Source organism: Amborella trichopoda, chromosome 1 (assembly GCF_054954075.1).
Source record: "Amborella trichopoda isolate Santa Cruz 75 chromosome 1, AtrichopodaSantaCruz75HAP2 v2.0, whole genome shotgun sequence".
Classification (NCBI taxonomy): domain Eukaryota; kingdom Viridiplantae; phylum Streptophyta; class Magnoliopsida; order Amborellales; family Amborellaceae; genus Amborella; species Amborella trichopoda.
Genome location: NC_142336.1, coordinates 17776197 through 17793696, shown reverse-complemented (window position 1 = coordinate 17793696; position 17500 = coordinate 17776197). Strand labels below are relative to the sequence as shown.

The following is a 17500-nucleotide window of genomic DNA, read 5'->3' as shown; positions in this document are numbered from 1 at the left end:
GAGTCCCGTCGTCCGTCCACCCGCGACCCGCTATGACCCATCTCAGCACCCCGTGGCCGGACCGGGAGCCGCAAAACGGCCATAAAAAAACCGCGCGCGCACACGCGCGCGCGCACGCACGCGACGCGCAAAGCGCACACGGCACACGGCACTTAGGCACTTAGGCACTTTGGCACGACGCACGCACGCGCGCACCGCGGTGGGTTCACCGAGCTCGAGTCTGCCCACAACCCGCAGTCCACCGCGGGGACCTCGACCCACACGGCGCGGGTGCGCCATGCTCGGGCTAGCCGGAGGCACTCGCGGCACGGTGGGACTCGACGCCCAACCCGATGCCCGCCGACCATGGTGCGTGGGTCTTCCTAGCTCGGGCATCCCGCCGAGGCCCCATGCCTTCGGCCTTGCCTGTGGTGATGCACCCAGGCAGGCATCGCGGTGCAACCAGGTGGTGGGGGTAGTGCACGGGGGGACCGTATGCCAGTTCTGCCCCATCAGGTGCCACCCAGGAAATTCTCGTGTTTTAAGCCTTAAAACATACTTGAGGGGGATGGGGAGGCCCCCTCAAGTTGCCTTCGATGGACCCGTCTCGAGCCGCCCCTCCCCGAGTCCCGTCGTCCGTCCACCCGCGACCCGCTATGACCCATCTCAGCACCCCGTGGCCGGACCGGGAGCCGCAAAACGGCCATAAAAAAACCGCGCGCGCACACGCGCGCGCGCACGCACGCGACGCGCAAAGCGCACACGGCACACGGCACTTAGGCACTTTGGCACGACGCACGCACGCGCGCACCGCGGTGGGTTCACCGAGCTCGAGTCTGCCCACAACCCGCAGTCCACCGCGGGGACCTCGACCCACACGGCGCGGGTGCGCCATGCTCGGGCTACCCGGAGGCACTCGCGGCACGGTGGGACTCGACGCCCAACCCGATGCCCGCCGACCATGGTGCGTGGGTCTTCCTAGCTCGGGCATCCCGCCGAGGCCCCATGCCTTCGGCCTTGCCTGTGGTGATGCACCCAGGCAGGCATCGCGGTGCAACCAGGTGGTGGGGGTAGTGCACGGGGGGACCGTATGCCAGTTCTGCCCCATCAGGTGCCACCCAGGAAATTCTCGTGTTTTAAGCCTTAAAACATACTTGAGGGGGATGGGGAGGCCCCCTCAAGTTGCCTTCGATGGACCCGTCTCGAGCCGCCCCTCCCCGAGTCCCGTCGTCCGTCCACCCGCGACCCGCTATGACCCATCTCAGCACCCCGTGGCCGGACCGGGAGCCGCAAAACGGCCATAAAAAAACCGCGCGCGCACACGCGCGCGCGCACGCACGCGACGCGCAAAGCGCACACGGCACTTAGGCACTTAGGCACGACGCACGCACGCGCGCACCGCGGTGGGTTCACCGAGCTCGAGTCTGCCCACAACCCGCAGTCCACCGCGGGGACCTCGACCCACACGGCGCGGGTGCGCCATGCTCGGGCTAGCCGGAGGCACTCGCGGCACGGTGGGAGTCGACGCCCAACCCGATGCCCGCCGACCATGGTGCGTGGGTCTTCCTAGCTCGGGCATCCCGCCGAGGCCCCATGCCTTCGGCCTTGCCTGTGGTGATGCACCCAGGCAGGCATCGCGGTGCAACCAGGTGGTGGGGGTAGTGCACGGGGGGACCGTATGCCAGTTCTGCCCCATCAGGTGCCACCCAGGAAATTCTCGTGTTTTAAGCCTTAAAACATACTTGAGGGGGATGGGGAGGCCCCCTCAAGTTGCCTTCGATGGACCCGTCTCGAGCCGCCCCTCCCCGAGTCCCGTCGTCCGTCCACCCGCGACCCACTCGGGCTAGCCGGAGGCACTCGCGGCACGGTGGGACTCGACGCCCAACTCGATTCCCCTTCAGACATACCGCGTGGGTCTGCCCTAGCACACCCCGGTGCCCCTTCAGGCATACTACGTGGGTCTGCCCAGCCAGTCAGGCTGTACTCCTTCGCGACGCCTTTTGCCTTGACAATCACCTCGGTGCCCAACTTGCAAACTACGTGGGTGTGTCTTGATGGGGCAACCCGTAAGCCTCCGCGGCACCGTGTGCCTAGGCGCTCACCGCGGAGCCCTCAACCCATACGGTAATGTTGCGCCCTTCCTCAGCAGACTTGTGGTCCCTCGATGCGTTTCGCCGAGGCAAACAGCTTAGTGCTCACCACGCATACTGCATGGGTGTGCCTTGCCTCGACTGACTTGTATGTCGTGGACGCATTGTGCCCAGGCGCTCGGCTTAGTGCTCACCACCCATACTGCGCGGGTGTTCTCATCTCGGGCAACCTGGAGGCCATTGTTGTGTTGTGCCTAGGCACACACCTTGGTGCACGTATGGCATATTGCTTGGGTGTGCCTAGCTCGGCGACTGACAGGCCCTCGCGATGCCGTGTACCTAGGTGCACACCTCGGTGTCCACCAGGCAAACTGTGCTGGTGTACCTTGCTCGGGCTACGCTTATGCCATCGTTGCACCATGTGCCTAGGTGCACACCATGGAGCCCTCAACCCATGCTACGTGGTTTTGCCTAGCTCGTTCATCCCACCGGCCCTGGAGCCTCCTTGCCTTCAACCTTGCGTGTGGTGGTGATGCACTCCAAGATGCAACATTGTGCACTGAGGTGGTTTGGGTCGTGTTGAGGCCAAATATATGCTAGTTTGACCCCCAACAGGTGTCACTCAGGAATGTCTGTTGTTTTAAGCCATGAAACATAATTGGGAAGGGTGGGAAACAGGTTGGGACGAGGCTGAGGTATGTGATTTGTGCTAGGCATGCTGCCTAGATGTGCTCTGTTAAGTCGCACAGCTCGTCGCCACGTGCATAGGAGCACACCTCGCTGCCCACCTGGCAAACTGCGTGGTTGTGCCTTGTTCGGGCAACCTGCAAGCCATCACGTCGCCGTGTGCCTAGGCGCACACGATGAAGAGCTCAACCCAAACTACGTAAGGTTGCCTTGTTCGGGCCGACCTATGGACCCTAGATGCGCTGTTCCATGACGCACACCTCAGTGCCCACCTGGCATACCTCGCCGGTGTTCTCAGCTCAGGCAACCCGTTGGCCTTCATCCCACCGAGAGCCTAGGTACACACCTCGGTGACCACCAGGCAAACTGCGTGGGTGTGCCTAGCCAGTCAGCCCGTACTCCTTCGCGATGCCTTTTGCCTAGCGGCACACCTTGGTGCCCTTCAGGCAAACTGCGTGGGTGTGCCTTGATGGGGCAACCCGTATGCCTCCGTGGCACGGAAGGCAAACTGCGTGGGTGTGCCTTGATGGGGCAACCCGTATGCCTCCGTGGCACCTTGTGCCTAAGCACACACCGCGGATCCCTCAACCCATACTGCAATGTTGTGCCTTACGTCAGTAGACTTGTGGTCCCTCGTTGCGTTGCGCCGAGGCAAACAGCTTAGTGCTCACCACGCATACTGCATGGGTGTGCATTGCCTCGGCTGACTTGTATGCCGTGGACGCATTGTGCCCAGGCGCTGTGCGTAGTGCTCACCACCCATGCCGATTGGGTGTTCTCATCTCGGGCAACCTGGAGCCCATTGTTGCGTTCTGCCTAGCCACACACCATAGTGCACACATGGCATACTGCTTGGGTGTGCTTAGCTCGGCGACCGGCAGGCCCTCCCGACGTCGTGTACCTAGGTTCACACCTCGGTGTCCACCAGGCAAACTGTGCAGGTCTGCCTTGCTCGGGCTACTCGAATGCCATCTTGGCACCGTGTGCCTAGGTGCACACCATGGAGCTTTCAACCCATCTTGCGTGGGTTTGCCTAGCTCGTTCGTCCCACCTGCCCTCTAGGCTCCCTGCCTTCAACCTTGCGTGTGGTGGTGATGCACTCCAGGATGCAACATTGTGCACTGAGGTGGCTTGGGTCGTGTTGAGGCCAAATGTATGCTAGTTTGACCCCCACCAGAAGTCACTCAGGAATGTCTGGTGTTTTAAGCTATGAAACATAATTGGGAAGGGTGGGCAACAGGTTGGGACGAGGCTGAGGTATGTGATTTAAGCTAGGCGTGCTGCCAATGCGTGGGTGTGTCCTTCTCTTGCTTACCTGTGGACCCTCGATGCGCTCTGTCAAGTCGCACAGCTCGTCGCCACGTGCATAAGAGCACACCTCGCTGCCCCCCTGGCAAACTGCGTGGTTGTGCCTTGCTCGGGCAAACCTCAAGCCATCACGTCGCCGTGTGCCTAGGCACACACGATGAAGCCCTCAACCTAAACTTCGTGGGGTTGCCTTGTTCGGGCTGACCTATGGACCCTAGATGCGCTGTTCCATGACGCACACCTCAGTGCCCACCTGGCATACCTCGCGGGTGTTTTCAGCTCAGGCAACCCGTTGGCCTTCATCCCACCGAGGGCCTAGGCACACACCTCGGTGACCACCAGGCATACTGAGTGGGTGTGCCTGGCCGGTCAGCCCGTACTCCTTCGCGATGCCTTTTGCCTTGGCGCACACCTTGGTGCCCACCTGGCGAACTGCGTGGGTGAGCCTTGCTGGGGCAACCCGTATGCCTCCGCGGCACCCTGTGCCTAGGCACACACCACGGATCCCTCAACCCATACTGCAATGTTGTGCCTCACGTCAGCAGACTTGTGGTCCCTCGATGCGTTGCGCCAAGGCAAACAGCTTAGTGCTCACCACGCATACTGCCTGGGTGTGCCTTGCCTCGGCTGACTTGTATGCCGGGTACGCATTGTGCCCAGGCGCTCGGCTCGGTGCTCACCACCCATACCGAGCGGGTGTTCTCATCTCGGGCAACCTGGAGCCCATTGTTGCGTTGTGCCTAGCCACACACCTTAGTGCACACATGGCATACTGCTTGGGTGTGCTTAGCTCGGCGACCGGCAGGCCCTCTCGATGCCGTGTACCTAGGTGCACACCTCGGTGTCCACCAGGCAAACTGTGCAGGTGTGCCTTGCTCGGGCTACGCGAATGCCATCTTGGCACCGTGTGCCTAGGTGCACACCATGGAGCTTTCAACCCATCTTGCGTGGGTTTGCCTAGCTCGTTCGTCCCACCTGCCCTCTAGGCTCCCTGCCTTCAACCTTGCGTGTGGTGGTGATGCACTCCAGGATGCAACATTGTGCACTGAGGTGGCTTGGGTCGTGTTGAGGCCAAATGTATGCTAGTTTGACCCCCACCAGAAGTCACTCAGGAATGTCTGGTGTTTTAAGCTATGAAACATAATTGGGAAGGGTGGGCAACAGGTTGGGACGAGGCTGAGGTATGTGATTTGAGCTAGGCGTGCTGCCAATGCGTGGGTGTGTCCTTCTCTGGCTTACCTGTGGACCCTCGATGCGCTCTGTCAAGTCGCACAGCTCGTCCCCACGTGCATAAGAGCACACCTCGCTGCCCCCCTGGCAAACTGCGTGGTTGTGCCTTGCTCGGGCAAACTTCAAGCCATCACGTCGCCGTGTGCCTAGGCACACACGATGAAGCCCCCAACCTAAACTTCGTGGGGTTGCCTTGTTCGGGCTGACCTATGGACCCTAGATGCGCTGTTCCATGACGCACACCTCAGTGCCCACCTGGCATACCTCGCGGGTGTTTTCAGCTCAGGCAACCCGTTGGCCTTCATCCCACCGAGGGCCTAGGCACACACCTCGGTGACCACCAGGCATACTGAGTGGGTGTGCCTGGCCGGTCAGCCCGTACTCCTTCGCGATGCCTTTTGCCTTGGCGCACACCTTGGTGCCCACCTGGCGAACTGCGTGGGTGAGCCTTGCTGGGGCAACCCGTATGCCTCCGCGGCACCCTGTGCCTAGGCACACACCACGGATCCCTCAACCCATACTGCAATGTTGTGCCTCACGTCAGCAGACTTGTGGTCCCTCGATGCGTTGCGCCAAGGCAAACAGCTTAGTGCTCACCACGCCAACTGCCTGGGTGTGCCTTGCCTCGGCTGACTTGTATGCCGGGTACGCATTGTGCCCAGGCGCTCGGCTCGGTGCTCACCACCCATACCGAGCGGGTGTTCTCATCTCGGGCAACCTGGAGCCCATCGTTGCGTTGTGCCTAGCCACACACCTTAGTGCACACATGGCATACTGCTTGGGTGTGCTTAGCTCGGCGACCGGCAGGCCCTCTCGATGCCGTGTACCTAGGTGCACACCTCGGTGTCCACCAGGCAAACTGTGCAGGTGTGCCTTGCTCGGGCTACGCGAATGCCATCTTGGCACCGTGTGCCTAGGTGCACACCATGGAGCTTTCAACCCATCTTGCGTGGGTTTGCCTAGCTCGTTCGTCCCACCTGCCCTCTAGGCTCCCTGCCTTCAACCTTGCGTGTGGTGGTGATGCACTCCAGGATGCAACATTGTGCACTGAGGTGGCTTGGGTCGTGTTGAGGCCAAATGTATGCTAGTTTGACCCCCACCAGAAGTCACTCAGGAATGTCTGGTGTTTTAAGCTATGAAACATAATTGGGAAGGGTGGGCAACAGGTTGGGACGAGGCTGAGGTATGTGATTTGAGCTAGGCGTGCTGCCAATGCGTGGGTGTGTCCTTCTCTGGCTTACCTGTGGACCCTCGATGCGCTCTGTCAAGTCGCACAGCTCGTCCCCACGTGCATAAGAGCACACCTCGCTGCCCCCCTGGCAAACTGCGTGGTTGTGCCTTGCGCGGGCAAACTTCAAGCCATCACGTCGCCGTGTGCCTAGGCACACACGATGAAGCCCCCAACCTAAACTTCGTGGGGTTGCCTTGTTCGGGCTGACCTATGGACCCTAGATGCGCTGTTCCATGACGCACACCTCAGTGCCCACCTGGCATACCTCGCGGGTGTTTTCAGCTCAGGCAACCCGTTGGCCTTCATCCCACCGAGGGCCTAGGCACACACCTCGGTGACCACCAGGCATACTGAGTGGGTGTGCCTGGCCGGTCAGCCCGTACTCCTTCGCGATGCCTTTTGCCTTGGCGCACACCTTGGTGCCCACCTGGCGAACTGCGTGGGTGAGCCTTGCTGGGGCAACCCGTATGCCTCCGCGGCACCCTGTGCCTAGGCACACACCACGGATCCCTCAACCCATACTGCAATGTTGTGCCTCACGTCAGCAGACTTGTGGTCCCTCGATGCGTTGCGCCAAGGCAAACAGCTTAGTGCTCACCACGCATACTGCCTGGGTGTGCCTTGCCTCGGCTGACTTGTATGCCGGGTACGCATTGTGCCCAGGCGCTCGGCTCGGTGCTCACCACCCATACCGAGCGGGTGTTCTCATCTCGGGCAACCTGGAGCCCATCGTTGCGTTGTGCCTAGCCACACACCTTAGTGCACACATGGCATACTGCTTGGGTGTGCTTAGCTCGGCGACCGGCAGGCCCTCTCGATGCCGTGTACCTAGGTGCACACCTCGGTGTCCACCAGGCAAACTGTGCAGGTGTGCCTTGCTCGGGCTACGCGAATGCCATCTTGGCACCGTGTGCCTAGGTGCACACCATGGAGCTTTCAACCCATCTTGCGTGGGTTTGCCTAGCTCGTTCGTCCCACCTGCCCTCTAGGCTCCCTGCCTTCAACCTTGCGTGTGGTGGTGATGCACTCCAGGATGCAACATTGTGCACTGAGGTGGCTTGGGTCTTGTTGAGGCCAAATGTATGCTAGTTTGACCCCCACCAGAAGTCACTCAGGAAAGTCTGGCGTTTTAAGCTATGAAACATAATTGGGAAGGGTGGGCAACAGGTTGGGACGAGGCTGAGGTATGTGATTTGAGCTAGGCGTGCTGCCAATGCGTGGGTGTGTCCTTCTCTGGCTTACCTGTGGACCCTCGATGCGCTCTGTCAAGTCGCACAGCTCGTCCCCACGTGCATAAGAGCACACCTCGCTGCCCCCCTGGCAAACTGCGTGGTTGTGCCTTGCTCGCGCAAACTTCAAGCCATCACGTCGCCGTGTGCCTAGGCACACACGATGAAGCCCCCAACCTAAACTTCGTGGGGTTGCCTTGTTCGGGCTGACCTATGGACCCTAGATGCGCTGTTCCATGACGCACACCTCAGTGCCCACCTGGCATACCTCGCGGGTGTTTTCAGCTCAGGCAACCCGTTGGCCTTCATCCCACCGAGGGCCTAGGCACACACCTCGGTGACCACCAGGCATACTGAGTGGGTGTGCCTGGCCGGTCAGCCCGTACTCCTTCGCGATGCCTATTGCCTTGGCGCACACCTTGGTGCCCACCCGGCGAACTGCGTGGGTGAGCCTTGCTGGGGCAACCCGTATGCCTCCGCGGGCACCCTGTGCCTAGGCACACACCACGGATCCCTTAACCCATACTGCAATGTTGTGCCTCACGTCAGCAGACTTGTGGTCCCTCGATGCGTTGCGCCAAGGCAAACAGCTTAGTGCTCACCACGCATACTGCCTGGGTGTGCCTTGCCTCGGCTGACTTGTATGCCGGGTACGCATTGTGCCCAGGCGCTCGGCTCGGTGCTCACCACCCATACCGAGCGGGTGTTCTCATCTCGGGCAACCTGGAGCCCATCGTTGCGTTGTGCCTAGCCACACACCTTAGTGCACACATGGCATACTGCTTGGGTGTGCTTAGCTCGGCGACCGGCAGGCCCTCTCGATGCCGTGTACCTAGGTGCACACCTCGGTGTCCACCAGGCAAACTGTGCAGGTGTGCCTTGCTCGGGCTACGCGAATGCCATCTTGGCACCGTGTGCCTAGGTGCACACCATGGAGCTTTCAACCCATCTTGCGTGGGTTTGCCTAGCTCGTTCGTCCCACCTGCCCTCTAGGCTCCCTGCCTTCAACCTTGCGTGTGGTGGTGATGCACTCCAGGATGCAACATTGTGCACTGAGGTGGCTTGGGTCGTGTTGAGGCCAAATGTATGCTAGTTTGACCCCCACCAGAAGTCACTCAGGAAAGTCTGGTGTTTTAAGCTATGAAACATAATTGGGAAGGGTGGGCAACAGGTTGGGACGAGGGCTGAGGTATGTGATTTGAGCTAGGCGTGCTGCCAAAGCGTGGGTCTGGCCCGCTCTGGCTTACCTGTGGACCCTCGATGCGCTCTGTCAAGTCGCACAGCTCGTTGCCCACCTGGCAAACTGCGTGGTTGTGCCTTGCTCGGGCAACCTGCAAGCCATCACGTCGTCGTGTGCCTAGGCGCTCACGATGAAGCCCTCCACCCAAACTTCGTGGGGTTGCCTTGTTCGGGCTGACCTATGGACCCTAGATGCGTTGTTCCATGACGCACACCTCAGTGCCCACCTGGCATACCTCGCGGGTGTTCTCAGCTCAGGCAAACCGTTGGCCTTCATCCCACCGAGGGCCTAAGCACACACCTCGGTGACCACCAGGCACACTGTGTGGGTGTGCCTAGGCGGTCAGCCCGTACTCCTTCGCGATGCCTAGGCGCACACCTTGGTGCCCACCCGGCGAATGGCGTGGGTGTGCCTTGATGGGGCAACCCGTATGCCTTTGCGGCACCTTGTGCCTCGACGCACACCGCGGATCCCTCAACCCACACAGCAATGTTGTGCCTTACGTCAGCAGACTTGTGGTCCCTCGATGCGTTGCGCCGAGGCAAACAGCTTAGTGCTCACCACGCATACTGCATGGGTTTGCCTTGCCTCGGCTGACTCTTATGCCGTGGACGCATTGTGCCCAGGCGCTCGGCTTTAGTGCTCACCACCCATACCGAGCGGGTGTTCTCATCTCGAGCAACCTGGATCCCTTCGTTGCGTTGTGCCTAGCCACACACCTTAGTGCACACATGGCATACTGCTTGGGTGTGCTTAGCTCGGCGACCGGCAGGCCCTCCCGATGCCGTGTACCTAGGTGCACACCTCGGTGTCCACCAGGCAAACTGTGCAGGTGTGCCTTGCTCGGGCTACGCGAATGCCATCTTGGCACCGTGTGCCTAGGTGCACACCATGGAGCCTTCAACCCATGTTGCGTTGGTTTGCCTAGCCCGTTCGTCCCACCCCCCCTCGAGGCTCCCTGCCTTCAACCTTGCTTGTGGTGGTGATGCACTCCAGGATGCAACGTTGTGCACTGAGTTGGCTTGGGTCGTGTTGAGGCCAAACGTATGCTAGTTTGACCCCCAACGGGTGTCACTCAGGAATGTCTGGTGTTTTAAGCCGTGAAACATAATTGGGAAGGGTGGGCAAACAGGTTGGGACGAGGCTGAGGTATGTGATTTGTGCTTGGCGTGCTGCCAAAGCATGGGTGCGGCCTGCTTTGGCTTTACCGTGGACCCACGATGCGCTCTGTCATGTCGCACAGCTCGACGCCACGTGCCTAGGAGCACACCTAGCTGCCCACCAGGCAAACTGCGTGGTTGTGCCTTGCTCGGGGAACCCGCAAGCCATCACGTCGCCGTGTGCCTAGGCGCAATGGACGAAGCCCTCAACCCATACTGCGTGGGGTTGCCTTGTTCGGGCTGACCCGTGGACCCTAGATGCCTTGTTCCATGGCTCACACCTCGGTGCTCTCCTGGCATACCTCGCGGGTGTTCCCAGCTCAGGCAAACCGTTGGCCTTCATCCCACCGAGGGCCTAGGCACACACCACGGTGACCACCAGGCACACTGCGTGGGTGTGCCTAGGCGGTCAGCCCGTACTCCTTCGCGATGCCTAGGCGCACACCTTGGTGCCCACCTGGCGAATGGCGTGGGTGTGCCTTCATGGGGCAACCCGTATGCCTCCGCCGCACCTTGTGCCTCGGCGCACACCGCGGATCCCTCGACCCATACTGCAATGCTGTGCCTCACGTCAGCAGACTTGTGGTCCCTCGATGCGTTGCGCCGAGGCAAACAGCTTAGTGCTCACCACACGTACTGCATGGGTGTGCCTTGCCTCGGCTGACTTGTATGCCGTGGACGCATTGTGCCCAGGCGCTCGGCTCAGTGCTCACCACCCATACCGAGCGGGTGTTCTCATCTCGGGCAACCTGGAGCCCATCGTTCCGTTGTGCCTAGCCACACACCTTAGTCCACACATGGCATACTTGCTTGGGTGTGCTTAGCTCGGCGACCGGCAGGCCCTCTCGATGCCGTGTACCTAGGTGCACACCTCGGTGTACACCAGGCAAACTGTGCAGGTGTGCCTTGCTCTGGCTACGCGAACGCCATCTTGGCACCGTGTGCCTAGGTGCACACCATGGAGCCTTCAACCCATGTTGCGTTGGTTTGCCTAGCCCGTTCGTCCCACCCCCCCCTCGAGGCTCCCTGCCTTCAACCTTGCTTGTGGTGGTGATGCACTCCAGGATGCAACGTTGTGCACCGAGTTGGCTTGGGTCGTGTTGAGGCCAAACGTATGCTAGTTTGACCCCCAACGGGTGTCACTCAGGAATGCCTGGTGTTTTAAGCCATGAAACATAATTGGGAAGGGTGGGCAAACAGGTCGGGACGAGGCTGAGGTATGTGATTTGTGCTTGGCGTGCTGCCAAAGCATGGGTGCGGCCTGCTTTGGCTTTACCGTGGACCCACGATGCGCTCCGTCATGTCGCACAGCTCGACGCCACGTGCCTAGGAGCACACCTAGCTGCCCACCAGTCAAACTGCGTGGTTGTGCCTTGCTCGTGCAACCCGCAAGGCATCACGTCGCCGTGTGCCTAGTCGCACACGACGAAGCTCTCAACCCATACTGCGTGGGGTGGCCTTGTTCGGGCTGACCCGTGGACCCTAGATGCCTTGTTCCATGGCTCACACCTCGGTGCTCTCCTGGCATACCTCGCGGGTGTTCCCGGCTCAGGCAAACTGTTGGCCTTCATCCCACCGTGGGTCTAAGCACACACCTCGGTGCCCACCAGGCATACCGCGTGGGTTTTCCCAGCCGGTCAGCCCGTACTATCGCGACGCCTTTTGCCTTTGCGAACACCTCGGTGCCCAATTGGCAAACTTCGTGGGTTTGTCTTGATGGGGCATCCCGTGTGCCTTCGCGGCACCGTGTGCCTTGGCCCACACAGCGGAGCCCTCAACCCATACTGCAATGTTGTGCCTTACCTCAGCAGACTTGTGGTCCCTCGATGCGTTGTGCCGAGGCAAACAGCTTAGTGCTCACAACGCATACTGCGCGGGTGTGCCTTGCCTCGGCTGACTTGTGGACCGTCAACGCGTTGGGCACAAGCGCCGAGCTAAGTGTTCACCACCCATACCGCGCGGGAGTTCTTATCTCGGGCAACCTGGAGCCTATTGTTGCGTTGTGCCTAGCCACACACCATAGTTCACACGTCATACTGCTTGGGTGTGTTTAGCTCGGCGACCGGCAGGCCCTCTCGATGCCGTGTACCTAGGTGCACACCTCGTTGTCCACCAGGCAAACTGTGCAGGTGTGCCTTGCTCGGGCTACGCGAATGCCATCGTGGCACCGTTTGCCTAGGTGCACACCATGGAGCCTTCAACCCATGTTGCGTGGGTTTGCCTAGCTCGTTCATCCTACCTGCCATCGAGGCTCCCTGCCTTCAACCTTGCGCGTGGTGGTGATGCACTGTATGATGCAATATTGTGCACTGAAGTGGCTTGGGTAGTGATGAGGCCAACTGTATGCCAGTATGACCCCCAACAGGTGTCACTCAGGAATATCTGGTGCTTTAAGCCATGAAACATAATTGGGAAGGGTGGGAAACAGGTTGGGACGAGGCTGAGGTATGTGATTTGTGCTAGGCATGCTGCGAAAGCGTGGTTGTGGCCTGTTTTGGCTTGACCGTGGACCCACGATGCGCTCTGTCATGTCGCACAGCTCGACGCCACGTGCCTAGGAGCACACCTAGCTGCCCACCAGGAAAACTGCGTGGTTGTGCCTTGCTCGGGCAAGCCGCAAGCCATCACGTCGCCGTGTGCCTAGGCTTACACGACGAGGCCCACAACCCGTACTGCGTTGGGTTGCCTTGCTCTGGCCGACCCATGCACCCTAGACGCGCTATGCCGTGGCGCACACCTCGTTGCCCGGGTGGCATACCTCGCGGGTGTTCCCAGCTCAGGCAACCCGTTGGCCTTCATCCCACCGTGGGCGTAGGCACACACCTCGGTGCCCACCATGCATACTGCGTGGGTGTGCCTAGCCGGTCAGCCCGTACTCCTTCGCGATGCCATATGCCTAGGCGCACACCTCGGTGCCCACCTGGCAAACTGCGTGGGTGTGTCTTGATAGGGCAACCCCTACGCCTCCGCGGCACCGTGTGCCTAGGCGCACACCGCGGAGCCCTCAACCCATACTGCAATGTTGTGCCTTACCACGGCAGACTTGTGGTCCCTCGATGCATTGTGTCGAGTCAAACAGCTTATTGATCACCACGCATACTGCACGTGTGTGCCTCGCCTCGGTTGACTTGTGGACCGTCGACGCTTTGTGCCTAGTCGCACAACTTAGTGCTCACCACCCATACCGCGCGGGTGTTCCCTGCTCTGGCAAGCTCGAGCCCATTGTTGCGTTGTGCCTAGCCACACGCCTTGGTGCACACATGTCATACTCCTTGGGTGTGCTTAGCTCGGCGACCGGCAGGTCCTCGCCATGTCGTGTACCTAGGTGCACAGCTCGGTGTCCGGTAAACTGGGCAGGTGCGCCTTACTCGGGCCACGCGTTTGCCATCGTGGCGCCTTGTGCCTAGGTGCACACAATGGAGCCCTCATCCCATGCTGCGTGGGTTTTGCCTAGCTCGTTCATCCCACCGGCCCTCGAGGTTCCTTGCCTTCAACCTTGCGTGTGGTGGTGATGCACTCTAGGATGCAACATTGTTCACTGAAGCGGCTTGGGTCGTGATGTGGCCAAATGTATGCTAGTTTGACCCCCAACAGGTGTCCCTCAGGAATGTCTGGTGTTTTAAGCCATGAAACATTATTGGGAAGGGTGGGAAACGACAGGTTGGGACGAGGCTGAGGTATGTGATTTGCGCTAGGCTTGATGCTAAAGCGTGGGTGTGGCCTGCTCTGGCTTACCCGTGGACCCTCTATGCGCTCTGTCATGTCGCACAGCTCGACCCCAAGTGCCTTAGGAGAAAACCTCGCTGCCCACCAGGCAAACTGCGTGGTTGTGCCTTTCTCGGGCAACCCGCAAGCCATCACGTCGCCGTGTGCCTAGGCGTACACGACGAAGCCCTCAACCCATACTGCGTTGGGTTGCCTTGCTCTGGCCGACCCATGCACCCTAGACGCGCTATTCCATGGCGCACACCTCGGTGCCCACGTGGCATACCTCGCGGGTGTTCCCAGCGCAGGCAACCCGTTGGCCTTCATCCCACCTCGGGCCTAGGCACCCACCTCGGTTCCGACCAGGCATACTGCGTGGGTGTGCCTAGCGGGTCAGCCCGTACTCCTTCGCGACGCCCTTTGCCTAGGCGCACACCTCGGTGCCCACCTGGCAAACTGCGCGGGTGTGTCTTGATAGGGCGACCCGTAGGCCTCCGCGGCACCGTGTGCCTATGCGCACACCGCGGAGCCCTCAACCCATACTGCAATGTTGTGCCTTACCTCGGCAGATTTGTGGTCCCTCCATGCATTGTGCCGAGGCAAACAGCTTATTGCTCACCACGCATACTGCACGTGTGTGCCTCGCCTCGGCTGACTTGTGGACCGTCGACCCATTTTGCCTAGGCGCACATGTTAGTGCTCACCACCCATACCGCGCGGGTGTTCCCAGCTCCGGCAACCTGGTGCCCATTGTTGCGTTGTGCATAGGCACACCGCTTGGTGCACACATGGCATACTGCTTGGGTGTGCCTTGCTCGGCGCCCGATAGGCCCTCGCGATGCCGTGTACTTAGGTGCACACCTCCGTGCCCACCAGGCAAACTGTGCTGTTGTGCCTTGCTCGGGCTACGAGTAGAGGCCAACGTGGCACAGTGTGCCCAGGTGCACACCATGGAGCCCTCAACCCATGCTGCGTGGGTTTGCCTTGCTCATTCATCCCACCGGCCCTCGAGGGTTCCCTGCCTTCAACCTTGAGTGTGGTGGTGATGCACCCTAGGATGCAACATTATGCACTGAAGTGGCTGGGGTCGTGATGAGGCCAAATGTATGCCAGTTTGACCCCCAACAGGTATTGCTCAGGAATGTCCGGTGTTTTAAGCCATGAAACATAATTGGGAAGGGTGGGCAACAGGTTGGGACGAGGCTGAGTTATGTGATTTGTGTTAGGCGTGCTGCCAAAGCGTGGTTGTGGGCTGCTCTGGCTTACCCGTGGACCCTCGATGCGCTCAGTCAAGTCGCACAGCTCGACGCCACGTGCCTAGGAGCACACCTCGCTACCCACCAGGCAAACTGCGTGGTTTGGCCTTGCTCGGGCAACCCGCAAGCCATCACGTCGCCGTGGTGCCTAGGCGCACACGACGAAGCTCTCAACCCATACTGCGTGGGGTTGCCTTGCTCGGGCTGACCCGTGGACCCTAGATGCGCTGTTCCAAGGCGCACACCTCGGTGCCCACCTGGCATTCCTCGTGGGTGTTCCCAGCTCAGGCAACCCGTTGGCCTTCATCCCACCGTGGGCCTAGGCACGCACCTCGGTGCCCACCAGGCATACTGCGTGGGTGTGCCTAGCCGGTCAGCCCGTTCTCCTTCGCGACCCCGTTTGCCTAGGCGCATACCTCGGTGTCCACCTTGCAAACTGCGTGGGTGTGACTTGATGGGGCAACCCTCACGCCTCCGCGGCGCCGTGGTCCTAGGCGCACACCGCGGAGCCCTCATCCCATACTCCAATGGTTTTCCTTACCTCGGCTGACTTGTGGTCCCTCGATGCGTTGTGCCGAGGCACATAACTTAGTGCTCACGACGCATACTGCACGGGTGTGCCTCGTCTCGGCGTACTTGTGGACCGTTGATGCATTGTGCCTAGGCGCACAGCTTAATGCTCGCCACCCATACCGCGCGGGTGTTCCCAGCTCGGGCAACTTGGAGGCCCTTGTTTCGTTGTGCCTAGGCACCCACCTGCGAGCACACCAGGCGTACATTTTGGGTGTCCCTATCTCGGCGACCGGCAGGGCTTCACGATGCCGTGTACCTAGGTGCACACCTCGGCGTCCACCAGCAAAACTGTGCGGGTTTGCCTTGCTCGGGCTACGCGTAGGCCAACGTGGCACCGTGTGCCTAGGTGCACACAATGGGGCCCTCAACATATGCTGCGTGGGTTTGCATTGCTCGTTCATCCCGCCGGCCCTCGAGGCTCCTTGCCTTCAACCTTTCGTGTGGTGGTGAGGCACCCAAGGATGCAACATTGTGCATTTAGGTGGTATGGGTCGTGATGAGGCCAGATGTGGGTTAGTTTGACACCCAACAGGTGTCACTCAGGAATGTCAGGTGTTTTAAGCCATGAAACATAATTGGGAAGGTTGGGCACCAGGTTGGGACGAGGCTGAGGTACGTGATTTGGGTAAGGCGTCATGCCAACGCGTCGGTGTGGGCCTGCTTTGGCTGACCCGTAGACCATCGATGTGTTCTGCCTAGTCGCACACCTCGGTGCTCGCCACCCATGCCACGTGGTTGTGCCAAGCTCGTTCAACCCGTTGGCACTCACAGCGAGGTGCCTAGGCGCGCTACTCGTTTCCCTCCAGGCTCATACTGCTTGGTTGTGCTTTTCCTGGGATGACTCGTGGACACTCCATGCGCTGTGCTTAGGCGCACACCTCTGTGCTCACCACTCAGCCGTCAACCCTTTCAGCGTGGGTGTGCCTACCCTTACTGCGTGGGTGCTTCCAGCTCGTTCAGCTCTGTAGGCACTCGTGGCGCTGTGCCTAGTTAGCCAGATAGGTGCTCACCTGGCATACTGCTTGGGTCTGCCTTTCTCGCCCACCAGTGGGCTCTCGTGACGCCGTGTGCCCAGGGGCCCTCGATCCATGGTGCGTTGGTGTGCTCTGCTCGGGCATCTCACCGGCCCTCGAGCCCCGCTGCTTTCAATCGTGCGTGTGGTGATGCGTCGTGCCTTGACGCGCACCCGGTTGCCCCCTACCCAAGACGTGTGCGTAATGCCCCGGGCACTCGCGACACCGTGCGTAGACGCGTACCTCGGTGCCCACCATCCACGCCACACATTGCACCGTGGTGTGCTCCGGGCGGTCCCATCCCACCTCGCCAGCTATTCCTATGCACTAGGACGACGCGCCCAGACCGTCTTATGGGCCAGGACGGGCAGTGCAGGAGCTTGAGTTCCAATGCTCCACCGTGTGTTTGCCCCCGGAAAGCTGATTTGGGCGCGCACGTCGTTGTGCACTGGGCATGGTGGTGTGGTGGGATGGGTTTGCCCCTTAGGAAAACATTTGTGTGCTAGTTTCGGTGGAATGGCGGCCACTCTTGAATTTCTCATGTTTTAAGCTATCAAACATACTTGGGGAGAGTCGGAACCAGGTAAACGTATGCGTCTCCCTCCCTCCCCTTGAACGCATGCAAACAATTGTAGGGAATGAAGGTCGACCTCCATGTGGATCCGATCTGCGAGGCAGCAGGATGACGGTGTGCTTCCGGGTGCGGCTAGGGAAGCTATCTCGACTGCTGTACATCCGCGTCTTAGATGCGATATACCGCCCGAAGCAGCCGGAAGAAGTCCTGCTTCCCTCCTTGACA

General features: G+C 60.4%; 1 pseudogene; it reads right to left on the bottom strand.

Annotated features, from left to right (window-relative positions):
- LOC148783632 (uncharacterized) overlaps window positions 1-16778 on the bottom strand; it is a 22708-nt pseudogene extending 5930 nt beyond the window's left edge.
- Window positions 16779-17500: the final 722 nt, after the last annotated feature.